Source organism: Pezoporus occidentalis, unplaced genomic scaffold (genome assembly GCF_034315485.1).
Source record: "Pezoporus occidentalis ecotype Australia unplaced genomic scaffold, CSIRO_AGI_Poc_V1 ctg34, whole genome shotgun sequence".
NCBI classification, from domain to species: domain Eukaryota; kingdom Metazoa; phylum Chordata; class Aves; order Psittaciformes; family Psittacidae; genus Pezoporus; species Pezoporus occidentalis.
In genome coordinates this window covers 3,413,670-3,433,739 of record NW_026915376.1, presented here as the reverse complement: position 1 = coordinate 3,433,739, position 20,070 = coordinate 3,413,670, and the positions used below count along the sequence as shown (strand labels likewise).

Below are 20,070 nucleotides of genomic sequence, written 5' to 3'. Positions count from 1 at the left end.
GTCATCACTAGCTAGCAAGTTTAAGTCCAGAGATATAAATAAGGGAATATTAAATTATTTGCCTTTACATGATTCACCTACCCAGGTCTCACATATAACTCAGTTAAAGATTTACAGAAGGAGCTAGACAGGTTCTCGGAATTTTCTCAGCATGGAAAATGAATGCAAAGACTCCCAAACAAAAGAAAAAATTGGACAAGCTCACTTCTTTCTCTCTTTTTCTAAATCCAGCAGTCGGCTAGCCAACATATATCAATAACAGAAATAAACAATTATGTGATTTAAACAGTTGAGCATCTTGTAACTGCTAGGGATGTTAATGGGATTTATTAGGTAGCTGTGTTTAATAAGGAAAAAAAAATCACAATACACAGCAATAACACAGTCTTTGAATCAATGCTTAACCTCCTAATTGTTACTAATATTTAAAATATTCAATCTTATTCTTATTCTCTTTCATAAAATTATCTCCAGAACCCGATTCCTATAGATTATCCAGACACCTATCCCATGAAAATTTATAGCAAGTAAAGGGACAGACTAATAAAATCATACTCCTTTACACAGTTCCAAGCAATCCAAAAGGAGTCAGATTCAAATGAAATCTTTAGGCTAATATTATTTAGTTACAGATTTTACTTTACTATGAACTATATAACAAATCATATTTTGTAATTTCAATTCTGTTGAAATGTTCTCATGTTATGCAGAAGCACATTTTTCTGTATTCTGTTGCAACAAAAATTAAGCTGAAAAATTCCCCAATTCCTTGTGTAATCATTTTACAAGACCAGACAAAGTAGTAAACTGCAGTTGGAAAATTTAAAAATAATAATCGCTGAAAGCCAGAAAAATCCTAAAAATGTCCTGCACAATTTTTTTTGGAGGAGAACAGGGAGAGGAAAGGCAGAAAATGTTTTAAATCAATCAATACATTTTGCTCCTGGTTCAGCTTTTTTAAAAAATTATTTCTATTGTTCCAAAAGAAAAACTGTATTTCAATAAACAAGATTTTCCAAAGCATAATATTTTCTTGGAAAATTTGTGGCAGTATCTTTTCTACACCTCCTAAGCAGAAAAGCCTAATGAAAATGACATGTTGCAGGAGAATATGACTATTAGCAAGTAAAATTCTCCCCCTTCCCACAAGACTGTACTCTGTTCTGAGTTCCAAAAAACCCTGCAGATTTACGTAGAACATATGAATACTGCACATTCCCTAAAAAAGAATAAATGCTAATAAGCTTTAGACAATATTAAAATCCACGGTTTATGCACTCTCCAGTATGTCAAAAAAAAAATAAGCTGGTAACTCTGCCTACTAGTGAATATAGCAAATAAGTTACTAAAAATTGCTGAATTCTGTGTTTCCGAATTACACTGGAAGAAATAAAATTTGGGTTGTATAACAGCAAGAAAATTAGAATCCTAGCCCTACTACACAGCTAATATCTAATCACAGAACAACAAATCATTAAAGTGAACAAGGAAACACTGCCAAATAAGCATTTTCTTCATTAATACTCTTCAACATAAATGCCATGTAAAAAAAAAAATCTCTGTAAATACAGAATATTTGCAACATGGTGGAAAGATTTTGGTGTCTTAGTTTAACTCAAGCCTCAAATTTCTGTCTTAGAAGTTTTAAAACAGAAATATAAACTAAAAGTCATAACTCTACATGAGTTCTTCCACACACAAATTTGAAAACATTAAGCTTAACAGATCACACCACCACCACCTTACACACACTTTCCCCAAGGCTGGAGCTGCCATGGACAATGACTTCTTCAAAAAACACAGTACTGAGAGATTTATTAATCCCCCTTGGAAACGGCACAACCATTGATGGTTTTCATGGAATTTTATACCATGAACAATGACTACATTATTGCCACATGAAAGTGGGAGAAGACAGCTCTTGGAACTACAATTCATTCTCCCTACCTCATACTCAAATCCCTGGTACAAGATCAAGTAGTACAATTGGTAGCTTGTGCTTGGGATTTGTATACCATATTAATTTGAAATGATCACAGAGTTTTTACCACTTTACTGATCAATCTCAGTCTAATCATTCTATTAATCAAATTCAGATGGTTATTACCCATGACTTGAGTGCATGAAGTTTGTAAATGATTTTTTCCGCCTTGGATGACATTTCCATATATTCATTCCAATTGCACATCCTTGCTTCACTTCTACATTCAACACGTGTAACATCACTATGGTCCTGATAATAAGTATCAGCTTTGATTTTGAGCCTGCCTGAATTTTAACCTCTTTATCATCTGCACATTTTTAACTGTCCTTTTCTTCAATGGCTGACAAGAGTTAGAGCTTTTGCTTTTTAGCCAGACCCTATCTCTGTACTCAATCTCTGGAAATACTATCACATCCTCACGGTTTCTTGCCATTTTTGTTACAACATAATGCTATTTGTTTTCTCAACCAGCTCATAATACTGCTTTTAAATTTATTATTCATCCAACAGGTCAGAAGTATCATCCCTTTGTTAAAATATAATCACCAACTACTTTTTGCGTTGAGGTAAATAAATGGCAGACCTTCCCATCCTTCTTTCTATCCTCACCCTCTTTATTCTGGATGGAATAGTTTACTTACTTTCTCAAAAAAAAATGGCCCTTACTATGTAAAACTGTAACTATATATTCCCTAAGCCAAGCTTATTGAGGGGAAATAAAACAACCAGCCAACCAACAGAACAAACAAAAAACCAAACCAAACCCATCTTCTGAAAAGAGCAAGATACTCATTACTCATAAAAAAAAACACCTTCTTGAAAACAGCATCCCACTTTTGTTTGTGCAGCAACTATTTTATTCATCTCTCCTCTCAATAACACTGAAGATAGGCCTGTCCATATTCAAACTTAATATCGATGGCCCCAATAAAACATCTCCGTCAAAACGGTCTTGATCCATAGGCAGCATTTTATCCATGGAATTTCATCTCATTTCTTCCCAGCCTTTCATATCAGTAATTTACAGTGCAACTGCATTGTTTTTCCTTTTACCTGTCTTTTCCAACAACAGCATTCCCAGTTTTATGTTCCAGTCACAACTGCTCCACAAGAATTTTCATCTGCACAAAATCTTGTTTCACAGACTGCATCAACAATCACAGATTGTTTATTTTAATGGCCTGCCTTGTCCCACTGTTGACCAGGCACCAGCTGTTTCCCACTGACCAAACCCTATCAAAAATATTAGTTTTTACTATTTTAGTACCTGATTACTTGCTGTGCTCTTATCAGTACCACCATTTCTACCCTTGTTAGCATCTTCCTTTGATTTATCCTGGAACACTTGATGTTCCTCTTTATGATTTTGTAGGCAGGAAGATTAGACAAGTTTTCTGTAGTCTTCTCCTGCTTCTCAAGTTTAGAGGTCTTGTCAGTTTGCCAGACTCAATCCCTAGTTAATCCCTCTGGGACTCCAGTGATGACCATTCACCCGAGAGTCCTTTCTACACAAATGCTCTCAACAGCTGTTAACAACAATGTTTTTCTATCACCTAACCCTGAACAAGATGTTGAGTGTGGCATTTTTTGCCCTCCTCCTCTAACAACTCTAAGATGTCTCACTTGTTACGGGTGTTCACCATATTTAATATGAGTTTAGCTTGATTTATGCCAAAGGAAACTGATCCTGTCATGTTACACTTTGCCTTTATCACCATGATACCTCAACTGGTACCTTAATTCTAGGAAAACAGAGGAGGAGGAATGGAAAAGTACCTTTCAGTCTTTTCTAACACAAACTCCAGACACACAAAATTTTCCCTATGTTCTTGTAATTCTTGGGTCCTTTCTCTTCAATTTCTCCAAAGTCTGAAGACTCCTTCTGAAAATCCCACACATCAGCCTGACCTCTCTACACTCTGCCTAACTACTTATTTCTGTTTTCCTTGTCCTTCCTCTCTTTCTGTCCATTACCTCTGTATGCTTTATAATCAGCGAGCTGATGTCTACTGCTCTTGTATTCTAGCTGCCCCGCTAGCTCTGTGCTTCTTCTAATAGTTCTCCTGCTGGCCATGTGCTCTGCGGGTAGGTTTATTTAGCAAAAGTAAACAAATCTTCAGCAAACTGTGCAGCCTTGTTAATATTTTCCTTCTTGATATGATAAAAAAGCCAAGCTTCAGCATCTGCATTATGACTGCAGGTTATAATTTGCTCATAAGCTTTGCCAAATAATACGTAATGCAAATGAATTTTAATGTACTCAAAGATAAAGAAAATACCACCATTTCTGTATCCATATCTTTTTCCTCTGCTTTGTCCCATTGCCAGTACTACACCCGAGCACCAACATCCTCTTCTATACAAGAAAGCAAAGAGATTAACCTTCCACCTGCTTAGCTTTTCAGTCTCTTGTTTAGGCCACTCATAACTGAGGCTTAGAAGGTAAGTATATACTAGCATATACCATAAACATAGTTTTCCCTTCAGATAGCAAAACTAACACATTTGCCCCTTTTTTATTCTGTTTTCTTATCTTATGAAAATTACCAACTACATAGCAGTGAACCTATTGTACTTGCTGAACACCTATCATCCTAGCCCTCCATTTGATAAAAGTATACTAGGAGTACATCAAAAGTACATCCTCAAGAAGGAAAGGGAGAAGGAAAGCCTTATGAAAAACTGCACAGCACTGAAACAACAAATTAGCATATTGATCTTGGATTAAAAATTAAATAGATAATACAGGTTTTACAAACTGCCAACTCTGGGTATCTGCCTTTACTTATACAACCTGTATACATTTTCTAAGCGCCAAAGTATGGACACCAGTTTTGGGACTGCCTGGGTGGGTCTTGTCTTCTGGGTCTGATGGCACAAAGACACAGCTATAATTGTTCAGCTGCTTGGAAATAAAGTGTTTGGAGACAAAGACGGTAAGAAATAAAATCACTTCTGTAGGGAAAATAATCCTGCTATCTCACTGCACTATGGCAATGCTTCTAAGACTTTAGCAGGCGTATGGCCCAAACTGGACGGGGCTTACCTATGTTATTTACTCAAGAAGAAAGTAGAGGAACACTTTGCAAAAGTAACAGCAACTACATGCGTAAATCTGTGGTTGTGCAATTACAAAGCTTTTGCTTTATCCATAAGTTTATTTTACAAATTATGAATAAAGAGGAAAATTTATCATCAAAAAGCTCCTTTGATTCCTTATCACAGAATTCAGTCACACAGATAGAGTTTCAATGCTTAGTATTTATGAAACAAAAAGCAGGCATTTTATAAAGCTTCTACAACAAGAAGCTTTTGTGGACGCTGCAATATTCACAGACTTCTGTAAAACTTCCAGAGATTCATCATTACATTTATTCAAACTTCATGCAATTGAACACAATTATAAATGCTTTTAAAACTTTACTTTTGGGGGCAGTGATATCAAAATACTTGTCTAACAGAAAAGCTACAAAAAATTGAAGTGATTTTACTATTTTTGAAACCGTTCACTGCCAAATTACATTTTCTAACAATAATGCCTGAAAAATGCTGCACAAGAAAGAACTGCAGTCCAAATGAATTTGGGATGTATTACAACAGCAACTGCCACAGCCTTGTTCTGCAACAGCCCACTCAGTAACACATAAATACGGAATTACTAATAAAAGCTGCATTCCTGTTGAAGAAAATGCATATAATCGGTGTCTAAAATTCAGAAACTGCATACACATTAGAAAGCAGGTGACAAATACAAAAAATTAAATATACAGAATAATTAGGGCTTTTCTGAATTTGTTTCCTATGAATTAGATGAGATATTCAATGTTTTTTTCATGTACTGTAAATATTGTAGCACCTTTTGGATATGTAATTAGATCTTCAGATATGCTCTTCTGGTAAACTTATTTAATAAGAAAAAAAAGGCAAAAAATTATATTTACAATCCAAACAACAAACTTGTTTCAACAGCTCTTTGCCAGCCCAAGTGCTCCTGTAACCAAGGCCGCTGGGACAAACTGACACATACCCAGACTTCTAAGATTCACTAATCAAAATACTTAATCTTCCAGTGAAGCAATGCCAAGAACTATGAAGCAATAAAACCAGTTTTCATATAACAATGCAGTAAAGTTTTGCTTAATGGGAGAGAATAACATTTGGTTGATAAATACAGATATAATGTGGAAAAAACAAGAACAGTTGAGCACTTCATGAGGAAGATTATGACCAAATACTGGTTACTGATTGCCAATTTTATTGCTGGATAAAAAGACATAAACTCAGTATATTTACAACATTCAACCATTATTCAGAACAGCATTTGACATTTAAGACAGGACTTTCTTGCTTAGCAAGACTTAAAAGAAATAATGAGCTATCCTTCTGAAAAGCTCACAGATGATGTATTTCTGTTAAATGATGAAAACCTATGAACAGTCAAGGACTAAAGCATGCAAACATAAAACAAAAGCTATTAAGCAAGGACGCATTTCAACATTGAGAAAGGAATGCTCCCTCTCATTTATCTAATTTTCAAAGGGGAATTATGACATGAAATATTTGAGGAAAATTTATTAAAGCCACGACTATTATAAATTATGATTTGTGATTCAGGGAAACTCAGAAAGACCATTTCTTACATTGTGCAAAGATGCCAAGATGAAGATCACTACATACTGGAGATTTTACATTATTCACATTCTCAGGAGGATGAAAATGTTCTGTTAGAACACTGCAGAAGTTCACAGCTTAGAAGGGAAAAAAATCTTACCTTCTTTTTGCCCCTCATTCAAATATAAGCCTTGGTTCCATTAAAACCTTGTAGCCTTGAGGACTTCCATTTTTGCTCACTTTGCAAGCTCACCTTTTCAGTCATCCTTCCATGAAATTATTGCTTGATAGGATAGACCTCAAATGATGTGTATATTTAAACCAACTAGAGGATGATGTATCACACTATTTCCTAGGAACTAACAGCTGGTTTAAAATTTGTTAAAGCTAACTTTAAAATGTTGTACAGCACTGACTCGCAACTTGTATTGCAAATGAAAGGTTACAGCAAAGATGTAGTTTCTTTTTTGTGAAGCATCCTGCCTAACAAGGCAAGGCAATTCTAGAACTATAAAAACAAACAGTGCTTGAAATAAAATTAACTGAAACATTCAAGGAGAAGGCTTCAGGCTGCAAGTTTTCAAACCTAAGTCTGCATTGAGAGTGGTGGTTTAACTACGTCACCCAACGTCTTGCTAAACATTTCTTAATTGTACGTATTTGCTACATTGAACGAATCTGCAATGCTCAGTGTTCAAGGTTATTTGCTTTTTTAAAAAAGCCACAAGAAAATGTTCCCAGTTTCTAGCAGTTCCACACACAGAAGGTTGATTTCCTTTGATTGAAAACAAAATTTTTCTATTCATATTCTTTCAAATCAGCATAATCCCTTTTTAAACAGCAGACTAATTCCCCAACCATTGCTTTGTTGTTTTTTTCCCCTATCACCCTACATGGGACACAGAAGTCTCCTTGATCTACGAAGACAAAAGGCCATCTTGTACTGGATTCAGCACCATCTGCCCCACAGTATTTTCCTAGCAGCTTATTTTGATGAATTCTTCAGTTAAGATGTTGTAAGTACTCATAGTATTGAGATGCAATGTTTGTTTTATGACTTCCCTGCTATCTCCTATTTCCTTCTCCCTCTAAACAGCTAAGGAAACTCAGCATTACCTATCCCTCAGCAAGTACTTAAAAGTGTAAAGTTTCTGGGCTGAGAATAATGTCAGCAGAGTTTTTTCAGGACAAACATCTCTACGTCATTTGCGCAAAGGTTTCATTTCATTGTCAGTGCCTGACATCAACCTGAGAGTAATACTCTCTGAGATAGATTATGCCTAGAGAACTTTCTAGAAGGTTTCGTGTTTGATGAATTTAAGGCTGTTATTCCTTTTAAAAGCATAAGCAAATAAACTTTTTCTTTTCTTTTAACAAAGGCTGTATCCATTTTTCAGCAAAGGAGGAACTTGTTTGTAATCTTTAGTAAAGGTCTGACAGATCTCATGCCAAAACACGTCTATTCTAGTGTACTGTGATTTTTCCTTCCCACCCCCATCAGGCATTACAATAAAGTGTTATACAGAGTAAGTTACATCAAACACTTGTGTTTTGTAATATAAAACAGTGTCGTGGTTTAAACCTAGCCAGACAGCTTGTTCACTCACTCCCAGTGAGGGGTGCTGGGCTGGAAGCAATTGAGGACCCCCCGCTTCCGTGGGCTCTCCCCTTCCCCGCTCCCGAAGGGATGGGGAGGAGAATTGAAAGAATGCAACTCCCACGGGTTGAGACAAGAACAGTCCAGCAACCAATGTACAACACAAATCACCACTGCTACCACCAATGACAACAATGATAAGAGAAAATAACAAGGAAAGATAATACAATACCACCTGCTGAGAAACGAGTCCGACCCAGAAGCTCGTGTCCTTCCAGGTAACTCCCAGTTACCTCCCACCCCAGGCATGATGTGCTGTGGTATGGAATACCTCCTTGGCTAGCTTGGGTCAGGTGTCCTGTCTCTGCTTCCTCCCGGCTTCCCCTCCTCCCTGGCAGAGCATGAGCCTCACAAAGTCCTTGGTGAGGGTAAACATTACTTAGCAACAACTGAAAACATCGGTGTTATCAGCACTGTTCCCAGGCTTAAGTCAAAACACAGCGCTGCACCAGCTACCAAGAAGGAGAAAAATCGACTGCTACTGCTAAACCCAGGACAAACAGGTATTTTCTTTGAGAGATGTAGTTCTTCCTCAGAAAAGCCACAATCAGAAGGGGATAGTCAAGCTGAACCCTTTCATTTAATAACATTTATATGCAGTACTTTGTTCTTAGTTTAGGTATGACACTCATAAAAATACATGCCTCTATGATCCATTTAACCTATTCTGTATTCCAGCTGGAACACCCTGCTCAAGAAGAACAATCTCTTGTAAATATCCTGTACTTCTACTGCTGGCAGACCAGAGTTTACCTACCACACATTTGCATTTAGCTAATGGTAAATTGCACAATAGTATATATATGCAAGCAATAACAAAAAATGACGTCTTTGGCAGTAGCAGAAAAGGCCTCCCTAAAGTTTTTTCACAAAACATAAGTAAACCTACTATAAATAAATATTTAAATAAACATTTATATATGGAAAAAATAATTAGAACTTGGGACTTAGGTTGTATTTTCTGAAAAATGTAAACAAGATACTTAAAACAATTTGTGAGGAAAACTTCTTAAGACCATGTTATTAACTGCAAGTATGTAAACTGCTTCAGCTTCCTCCTACCTAAGGTAGAAATTGGATGGTATTCTGTTACAGAAATAGAAATCTCAAGGAAAAAAACATAACACAAAACAGAATACAGTGTATTCAGATAACTCTAGTGCAGTTTTTTTACTGTCAATCATACCAAGCATGATTCTGTCCTGTTACTTAGATGGTCTCAGATGTCTGTAAGGAGGAAAAATATACTGTCTAGTATCTAGATACCTACAACCTGAAACCATAGATATTCAGCTGCTCTAATTGCTAGCAGCTCATTTTGCAGTATTGGAAATAATCAACTTTTGAACATCTTTAGTTATTTTGGGGAAAGGGACAAGAGCATGAAGAGAATGGACAGACAAGTTCAGTCTCTTTTGTCCTGAATTTGGCCTGAATGTCTCAGATAACATCTTGGAGCATCCACTGTTTTCCCTTCTCACCAAAAAATACTCAATCTAACCCCAAACCAAACCAACAAAAAAAAAAAACCCCAACAAGCTCCTGACACCAAATCATTACTCTTTTTCCTAAGAAGAGCTTCCCTATACAGTGAAACCTTGTCTGATATCCAGTAGTTTCTGTTGAAAAATTATTTGGCAGGAAATACAGATTCTTCCAGTAGCTGAGCCTGACCCAGCAACCATTCAGTATACGATGGTAAGTACATTAGAAATATGACACACAGGCAAACAGTTTAAACTTTAGCTATCCCAAAGAAAGGCAATCACATATAAAGAAGTCTGTTTTCAATATATGTATTTTCTTGAAAGACATCCAATCTACTTCTTCACATGTTCCTGGAAAGCTCTCTACACATCAGGGAAAAACAAACAAACCCCCTCTCATTGGCTGTTAATGATTGATTTACTCACCAAAGAAGAAAATAAGCATCTTCAGCAACAATTGGCTTGAAATCAATTTGACTTCCAGTAAAATGAAAACACTTTAAATGCATTAAATATTCCATGCCTGATTGTATGACATATTCAGACAGAAGCACATCAAGCTCCCCTGAAGACTCAGCTCTTCTTTATCAAAAAAAGTAAAAATCCACAAAACCACAATTCTTTCCACAATCACACTGCAGTACTGGACATGGCTTGTCTGGTACAGAAGCAACCAAGAAATAGAACTAAAATAAAATTTTAATTCATCTGGAGGGTGTTTCATGGTCTATGCTGGTCACTCACACCAAACAGGTCAAGGAGCAGAGTCTGGAAAACAGATGTTCTGCTGCTTCACAGATGAGCAACTACAAGCATGGACACAGGATCCTAAAAGCCTTGCCCCAAAAAAAACGTGGGCTGTAGAAACAAAACGATGGTTAGCGTAATATGTACAGCCTTTAATCTGTTAATAGCTTTCAATTACTTAACCGAGGACAATCAGCTGCAAGTTCTAATGGTACCAGTCTTGCACTGGAGGCAATTTTCTTGCAGTTCTTCAGGAGGAGGTAGCACATTGCTGCCAGAAGAACAGATCACTTTGCTTTCAGCTGCCCAGTTTATTTGAGATACTCTAACATAGGCCAAAAGGGAAGGACTGAAGGACAAATTAACTCCTCCACCAGTAGCTACCACTGCCTGCTTTCTGCTACCGCTTTTATTCAAGGGAGAAAAGAATGTGAGCCCAGGAGTCTGCTGGGCCTCTGGCCATGCATCCAGTCCTCAAGCCTGCACTTTCAATGGCGAACCAGAGCAAAGAAGGCAGATTTCACATGAGAGGAATTGTCCAGGCAAGACGCAGCTTGAGAGCTCCTGAAATAGTTTATAACTGCACTATAAATGGTCAGTTTATAACTTTTAAGTGTTTGAACTTGCAATGTTATTAATGGCTTTTGTTTGCATGCATTATACACAGGGGGAAACGGAATAAAGCAGGAGACGATCCTACCGCAGACAGCTTCATTTACTGCATGTTTCTATTCTATTTCTAGGCAACTTCAATGTTTGGACAGATCTGCATCTGGAAAAATGGGCAGGTATAGCACAGCAATGTGCACAATAGCTACAAACAATAATATTTATGCTGTTTAAAAATCTAGTTCGGGCATGGTAGGCTATACCTCTCACAAGAACAAGTCCACATCTATCAAAATGCACAAGTCGTATCACAAAAACACAACATTGTAATTTACAATATTCAGACAGACAGCAATACTGTGAAGAAACTGAGTAACTGCAAAAGTAAACGGAAATACTGAAAACAGCCAATATTGTATCATCATAGAACTCTCCATGCACCGATTCAGATGATTATTTGAATCGGTGGTCCCTAAACCAGTTTGGAAAGTTCAGAAGCCAAATACATTCCTCAATTCCTAACTAATAACTGGAACAGGAACCAAATGAGTTGAGTTAGGCCAGCAAGCAGTTCTCTGGTTAGAAGCTATATGCAGCCAACACTATTGCAAAGTTTGCCTCCAGTACAATAGTTTCCAATCAAGTGATTCTTTACATACTGGATTCCCCAAGTTCTCTACCTCTGACCATTTAGAAACCACATACAGCTAATGTACTAAATATTTTCTTAACAAGACAACCCACCCTGTAACTTACTAGAAAATTAGACCCTTGGCGTAATGGATATTTGTTTGGTGGAAACATCTATCAGAAAAAGCAGCTCTCCCTACGTCAGCATCATAGATACAGACTAGTTTCAAAGCATGACCATTTTCATTTTTGGAATTAGTTCTTGTTTTTGTAAATGATACATATAATTTAATCTGTAAATTTACCCTCATTAATTACCCAATAGTCCATTCTTTTCTATTTTATCTTTTCTGCAAATAGTATTTTCTTTCACTATTTCTAAATGTATCTCACAAAGATTTGTCATCAGTTTAATGACCTTTTTTTACAAATCCCTTCACACTACTTCAGGTGAATCTCCAAGTCAATGATTACAAACCTCCACAGCTTGTTTTGTTGCAGAAGCTGGTATGCTGATATCTTACACTTAGCTGGTGCTCAAAAACCAAACTGCCGAACACATTCTCCTTGATTACCCCTGGTGCTGACCTACACAATAGAAGGTAAATGCTTCCCATGTAATGTTCTCTGACTCTACCCTGATACAACCACTTTCTTGCCTCAAATTTAAAATTTGAGTAATTATTTTCAGCTTTCCTCATGTTGCCCACTGAAAATCTCCTTTGAAAATACATGCATTGGCTTCTCTTTAAATCACAGCTTGTATGCTGACCTGAGGCAGTAAAATATTTCTTTTGTATCAGGAGTCAGCCTTACTGACAAGAGCGTTCACTCTTTCTTTATTGATCAAGTATATAAGGACAAAAACAAGGACCATTAAGGGCTAAGCTGGCTTTGACTTATTACCTATTCCAACCTTTGCAAGTATTAGAGCACCATTATTTCCATATTCTTTCACTTTGAATACTTCTAAAGCTAAAAGCAGTCTCTAGTCTCTCATTTCCTGTAACGGTTAAAGCAGCACTAAAATACCTTCTAACGGAAGAATTTTGTTCAGAACAATGCTGGATCACTTTCAAAATATGAAAAAAGGCACAAACACTTCTATCAATAACATCTGTCTTATTGTTACTGTACTACTTCCCAGCAACTGTTTTTGTGCATCTTAGCTTCATTTCAGTGAATAAGAAGGCTCTATCTACTATAAGCATAACTAAAAGTTAGTCTTTCAAGACTGAATTCATCCGCTACATGTTGAGGGACAGTTCACCATGGCCCTGGAACTTCCTGAACTACAATAACCCACATGCTTATTGCCTTATCATCATGCTGAAAAACTTATTCATTTGGTAGGCTTGCAGGGGAAGATTGGGGGTGTATTGCTCAGAGAAAACTGAGGGAGGACAATGAGAACTGCTTTGCTTTACTTAACTGATTGAATTTCTTACCTGTAATAAACTGACCACCAGTACTGAATTATAACTGCAAAAGTATCATCATCAGAGAATTTTATACTTGCTCTACATACATTTTATAGTTCTTAAAAACTATTAAAATCTGAAAAGAATGAAAAACTAATTCTGTCTGAGTTAACATGGCTCAAAAATGCTATTTTTTGGACTAAAAGTTTCCGTATTTTTAAGAGACTACTGCCCTAATCAACCAGCCAGCAACTAATTTTGGTGTTTGGGTTTTCTTGGTAGTTGTTTTGTTTGTGTTTGCTTGGGTATTTATTTATTTTATCTTCAATGTTTGTTCTTTAATTTTAAAAGATAAATTTTCATCAGCAATGAGAATCAGACTGTCCTTCAATTCTACAAAGCTTTTTTTTTTAAAACCAGGAGGATCCTGTGAAGGCATGTTTAAGACAACTGTATCTTTAGCATAAAATTCCTGTTTGTTTTTTTTGAATGTTAGAGAATGACGAATTGTATTTGAAATGAAAAGCTGTTTCTTTTTTCTACTTTACATGATGGAAAACTGTAAAGCTAACGTTGACACAACATTTCCCAGACCTTTTCTTTTTGTGATAGTCTGGTCATTCATTCTTCCCCACTCCATTGTTATCAAGTCCTCAGGCAAATAAATTAATTCTTCACTTTAAACTTATTCCCTAAATATATCTTGCATGTTTAAGCAAGATCATCAGAAGTCATCCACATTGTAATGACTTCAAATTCAAAAATCATTGAGGAAGAGACTATCTTCTAAATTTAAGACTACTGGTTTCACCTATGCAAAGTTTTGATGGCAAGAAAGAGGGAAGAGCAAAAATTTGTATGACATCTATGCAGAACCTGGAGTACTGGACTACCAATAAGATTTAGTGTCTGCATAAATCCAGGTGAACATTTAAGATGCAAGATGATGTTGATAATTGTTAAGGAGAAGCACGCTTAGGCAGAAGTTATTGATTAGGGTGCTGGAACTATGCTTGTCTACTTTTTCTAAAATGAGGCCCTGCAAAGATGTATTTCACTTTGAAAACAATACTAGCCAAAGAAGAAACAAATATGCACTTAGGCTGACTGTGTCATTTTTCTAAAAAAGCTTCAGCTTCTTTATAATAGGGCTTTTGCAGCTGGGTGGAGAAGGAAAGCACACAAGAGGAAATGAGTCCAAGAATCCCAAATGAAATATAAAGCATTTTGGTATCAGAATTAGTACAAAAGAGGTCAAGGGTATGAGCATAAGATATCTGGATTCATGAATGTCTGATGCAATACTTCCTTTTAATTTGAAACAGAGAGCCAAGCAGTATACTAGGCAAGTTAGAGCATCTCTAGAGATGCTCTAACCATAGAGCAACTACCATTTGGAATGTTGTGTTGTAGTCAAACACTACCACCTAAAGAAGCATGAGAAAACAAAAGAGGCCTCTAACAGCACAACAATATTACTGATGCTCAAAATTATGCTTACCAATCTGAACAAATATTGCAGCCAAAGTTACTAAGTGCCAGTGCTTAGGATATGGGTTTCGATGTTAAAGTCTGTTAATGGTTTAAGCCTCAGGACAAATCCATTTAGAGAGGACACAATCTTCAGAAAATTCTGTGTACATTTTTTTATCTTTAAGCCATTTACATTTATTTTTACTTATTTTAATGTTAATTTAATGAAATTTAATTTTTTAGTTATGACTATAAAAGCATAACAATTTTATAGTTATGACTACTATCAGGCAAGTGTAGCTTTTTAATGTTTTGGGTTTTTTTCCAAAGAAAAAGCTGTTTCACTTGTCAATTATGTTACACATTCTTATGATGCATCAAAAGGTGTAAGCAGAACTTCCCCTACAGTCTCTACGTGAAGCTAGATTTCCAAGGTTACTTCTGAAGGATGGATTTAAAAAAAGAACACTCATTTTCTGTTGCAAAAGCAAGAATACTTATAATACCCATTAATTTACCATGACAGCACTACATTTAAAATGTGTCCAAATAAAGCCTAGATCATTTGGCATTTGGGGAAAGAACATCTCTATTTCCATACATGCACCTTGCTCCCTTTTCGGTATGCTTATAGCTTATTTGTTTGCAGCATAGCATTGTCGTCTCACTCTTACTCTATAGTCTCAAATGCCAAACATATCCAGCTAAGCTTTGCTTTACTCTGTGTTGTCCTGGTTTCAGAAAAGGGTCTGTTAGCTTACCTTGAGATACCTATCTCCAGATCTGCAGTAGTAGTTATAACATGCAGCTGTGAAGATTCATCTACTCATAGTTAGCAACATCTGTAAAGCTTCATTTATTCAATTTAGCAATAGGTGGGAATAGTGTGTCATCCATGCCTTGCATCTGGTCTGACTACATATGAAAATTATTTTAATTGTTTAATTCATTGCAGCTCAGCTTATGCCTTCCAGGGCAAAGCTTAGGCAGAAAGATGTGAATGTTGCATCTTGCAATCTGTTGATATTTTTCTTTGCAACTCTCTGACAACACTTAGTCTATAAAAAAAGTGTAACATTACTGTTCAATATTGCTTAAGGAGTCTCCTCTCTGACATTATGACTCTTAATACCATCACTAATTGACAGGACACTGAGAGAAGAGACTTTAAAGGGAGAAAGGTGAATGCCTTCAGAGCTAATGTTCAATGGAAAACATTCGGAAAAAATGGGAGGCTTACTGTTTTTGGCTGCTTTTACGAAGTGCATTGACCCTAGGAATGGAACAGCTCAGTTATTGAACATAATTGTCAAATAAGCAAAAAGGTTTGTACTTTACAATACTAGCAGACAAAATATGAAGAAACTTTAGCACATAAAAACGGTTTCATTCTTTTCCCCACACCAGCTAATAGCGCTGATCCAAACTGGCAAATACAACAGTGCAGTAGAAAATTTCAAGGCAGAAATCATTACCTGGAAAATTATACTGTTCAATTTTTTCTTATTTTGCCAGGGGTACAAAACCACTTATTCCTGAAAAACTCTTGGCAGGCTGGATCTCTGGTTTAATTTGGGTTTTATTGCAATAATTGCACAGTGGAAATAAAACAGAGGGAGCCAAGCACCACCATGGTAATTATTTTGAAGCGTGCAATGTATCCCTAGAATCTCTTCTGTCATGTAACGTCTCCTGTCTAATCTGTCATCTGCTTAAGCAAAATGAAATACGATTTGGAAATATGTGTCTCGAAACTGAAATAATAACTATCACTAGGAGGTCACTCTCTCGTGATTGCTCTCTGAAGTAATAAGGTTTATTTCTAGGGTTCTGGAGACCTTGTGATCTTGCAATACAATTCATTAAGGAAAGGTTTTATAAGACACCTGGCTCTTATCCTCTTTTTAAACACTTTTGGAACATGTGTTCAAATTATAAATACAATTCATAATAGTTGAGAACTACGGGGATATCAATGCAGGATGTCTACAGAAGAGGTCTGTCTTGCACTTATTACCCTCCTGAAGAAAGTGAGTTAAATCTCTCGCAGTTCAACAGTGCAGCTCATAGATCCTGTAACTTTGTTAAAACTTTCAACTTCATGTGAAACAAATTTTTAGCAATTAATTTAGCAATATTCTCTCTCTTCCTCCCCTCTCCCATTCCATACACAACTCAAAGCAACTACTAAAATCTTATTTAATGTACTCTTAGAGTACAAGAGCGAGTTTAAGAACTCCTAGTACAGTGACCTAACAGTTTAGCTGAACAGACAAGCGCTATAATTCCCTTGGTCATACTGAAAGTCTCTCTATATTGCTCCAACCCCAGTCTTGAGAGGCCTGACAAGAAACATCGATGACTTGAGAAGCAAAAGCAGTGGAGAAAAATGCGTTAATCTCAAAACTCTCTAGATCACCTTAGTGTGAGGAAGACTGCTCCCATCTTTTTGAACTCTTCCCTTAAATGTTGAATTTGTCCAATGTAGAACAACCACCAAATAAAGCAGAGGGAGCAAGATGGCAAAGAAGTGACAATCCGGTTTTGAAAACAAAAAGGATATGCTTCTATATCTATGACATAACTTTCTTGCATAACTATTTAAAGACCATCAGTGTGAAAATAACGAAACAGCAATATTGCATTCAGGCTCATAGAGCTCAAGATGCCACTTCTGTTAGATCTATACCAGTCACTTCTCTCTATAGCTGTACGTAAACTTTTTAGATTTGAAAGAACTGAATGTCAGCTAGCATGTTTCTATTGTTAAGAACAATTTAAACACATTATTTCCCTTCTTGATACACACAGAAAAACATTAGTTGCTGGAAAAAAATGACACTCTGAAGTATTATTTAAGTGAAAATTACAGGGCAGTTGATACAGAATTCCCAACCACATACATCTGTGTATGACTAAGGATATAAAACAAGATCTCATGTGACCTTTCAATCTTAGACATAATGATTAGCCTATAATATTCCTAGTCTGCTCCCAGCTCTCCTGAAGTCTTATTAAAAACACCCTTTCAAGACACATTCCTCTTCCCCAATGGGCAAATTCCTTTGCTGCCAAGAAAAGCAAGCAAGAGAGAACCGTATGAAATACTGCATACGTTCTACTATATGTTAGGAAAGCCAAGCAATTAGGTTACAGTCATGCTATCACCAGGTGCAGCAAGCAGCAGAAAATACAATCAGAAAAGGGGCACATAACAAGCTGATAAAAGCTGAAAGCACAGAGGTAGCCAGCGTGAACACCCTGAGCAAGCTCCAGGAGGTAGCTGTAACAAGTCACTGTAGGATAAACCTGAGCAGGCTACTGGGCACCAGGCACATGGCAGCTTCACCTCTTCTTGCTGCTGGCGTAATCCAGCAGCAAACGATGCTCTCACTGAAACACCACCACCCTTAGTACAAGCATGTGATTTTTATGTCTTTTCTTCATTCTTAAAATTACTTAAAAATCCACTGAAGAGTACACTTTTTTCCACAATTTATTATATTTCATATATCAAGAAACTAAAAGATAGCATCCCCTTCTATGTGCTTTAAAATAGTTTGGTTTTGATCGGATTTTTTTTAAATAATCCCTCCATTTTCTCTTTTTTTACATAGCTCCTACACCACTCAAAATATGTTTTTTCTCCCCATCCTATCACTTGAGCTCTGGCTGTACTTTCAGCAGTAATTTGTGGATTAACAACTTATTCCAACCCATTTTCCACTATTAATAGTTTCTGAGTTACTTTCTTAACAATAGAAGGTAGGTGACGATCCCAAAACTGATGTAGAAGTGGCAGGTTTCTAATCATGTGGAGAGCTATTTACCAAAAACTGTTCCATTTTCTTTCTGTTTTCTCCCTCCTCCTCTTTCCTTTCTTCCCACCCTAACACTTCTCACCCTCCTTCACCTACACGCATATGGAAAAAACCTAAACACCCAACCTTAAAAAAATCATACTGTATCCAGCGATACATTTTGGGTTGGCAGTACCTTAATCCAGACTTCAATATATGTTATACTGGTCATGATTAAATATTCTAGTGGAATGTAAAGTTTTAGCTGTCCTTTTCTTAGAAAACTGATTGAAAACGGTACTGGCTTTAGAAATCTTTCAACATATTTTTGTGGATCCAAACCTCATTTAGGCAAAAACTGGATGGATGACAAGTAGCATCCAGAAAAAGTTAAGAATAAAAATCTCTCCTACTCACTTCGAGTTAACTACAATGTTCCAGAGTACCTAGAATCATCAATTTAAAACATGTTCCAAAGACTGCGTTATCTGGAGTTCATATTTTTTAAGTAATCAAAAAAAGGTTTTGAAAATGATCATTTCTCTTTGAAGCCTTCCAGTTCAAAAAAAAACCCCACTTACAAAATAATTTTATAATAACTATTTAATGTAAACATACACTTAATATGTGGAGCATGGCAGCTAATTCAACTAATATATCCTCGTTTCAAAAATAGCTGCAATTATTTTTCAAGCAATTAAAATAAATTTAACAAAAAACATGTAGCCAAAACCCACTTTCTTCAACAAACAACACAGCCTGGCCTGATTTTGGCTGAATATCAGCATATACCTGCCCAGTGATACTCGTACTTTTAGATGCTTAGCAGCTGCAGACCCAGTGTAGAGGCATGCAAGGGTGGAAATGGGGAAAGGAAGGAGAGTTACAGTAGAAGAGGACAGGACAGTCCAGCATCACTAAGTCAGAGCACATAAGGGCTCTTGCACTCTTCAGACAACCCTACAGTAAGTAACTTAGAGGATTTAATTTACCACTGCTTATTTGAGCTGTCTTACAAGAATTTTTACAATTACTTTAAAAATTTGATAGTATAAACAATGGGGAAATCTAATCGTATTTACACCTACCTCCTCCCTTAATCTTCAATATCTAAACTTTCTGCAGCAAGTATCAGCAACTAGTAAACGTGAAACTATAGAACAACCAAACCAAACCAACACCACCACCACCCCCCCCCACAACCCAATTTGTATGAAAATTTTATGAGTTTGAAATCCATTTCTAGTGATAAATAGCTGCAGAACTTGCTAGCTCTTTGGCATCTTCATGAAGACAATATATCAAAACCCTTGGTGTTATGAATGAAAAATGACATCATTCATTATATGTTTTCTGATTCCTTCTCAGAACTGTAAGAAACCAGCATATTGAAAAATTCTGATCTGATGGAACTCAGGAATGAAAACTTTAAATGGAAAGTTATTCAAGTTGTTTGATTAATTTAGTACATATCAATCCTCAAACAACTTTTAACTGTTTTGGGGAACTGAGCTTGATACCATATCAAATCAACTCATATATGTTATTACATTCACATGTCTAAGAAACTTTAAGAAAACAGACATTTTAGGATTAAAGATAATCTTTAAAACCACAGATTCTGTCTCTACTGTGAGGTCACTTTCCTGAA

The 20,070-nt window shown here is 36.3% G+C and overlaps 1 protein-coding gene across 1 annotated transcript in view; it reads right to left on the bottom strand.

Moving 5' to 3' along the window:
* Positions 1–20,070, bottom strand: part of TTC27 (tetratricopeptide repeat domain 27) — a 117,186-nt gene that overhangs the window by 32,726 nt on the left and 64,390 nt on the right. The window lies entirely within an intron of this gene.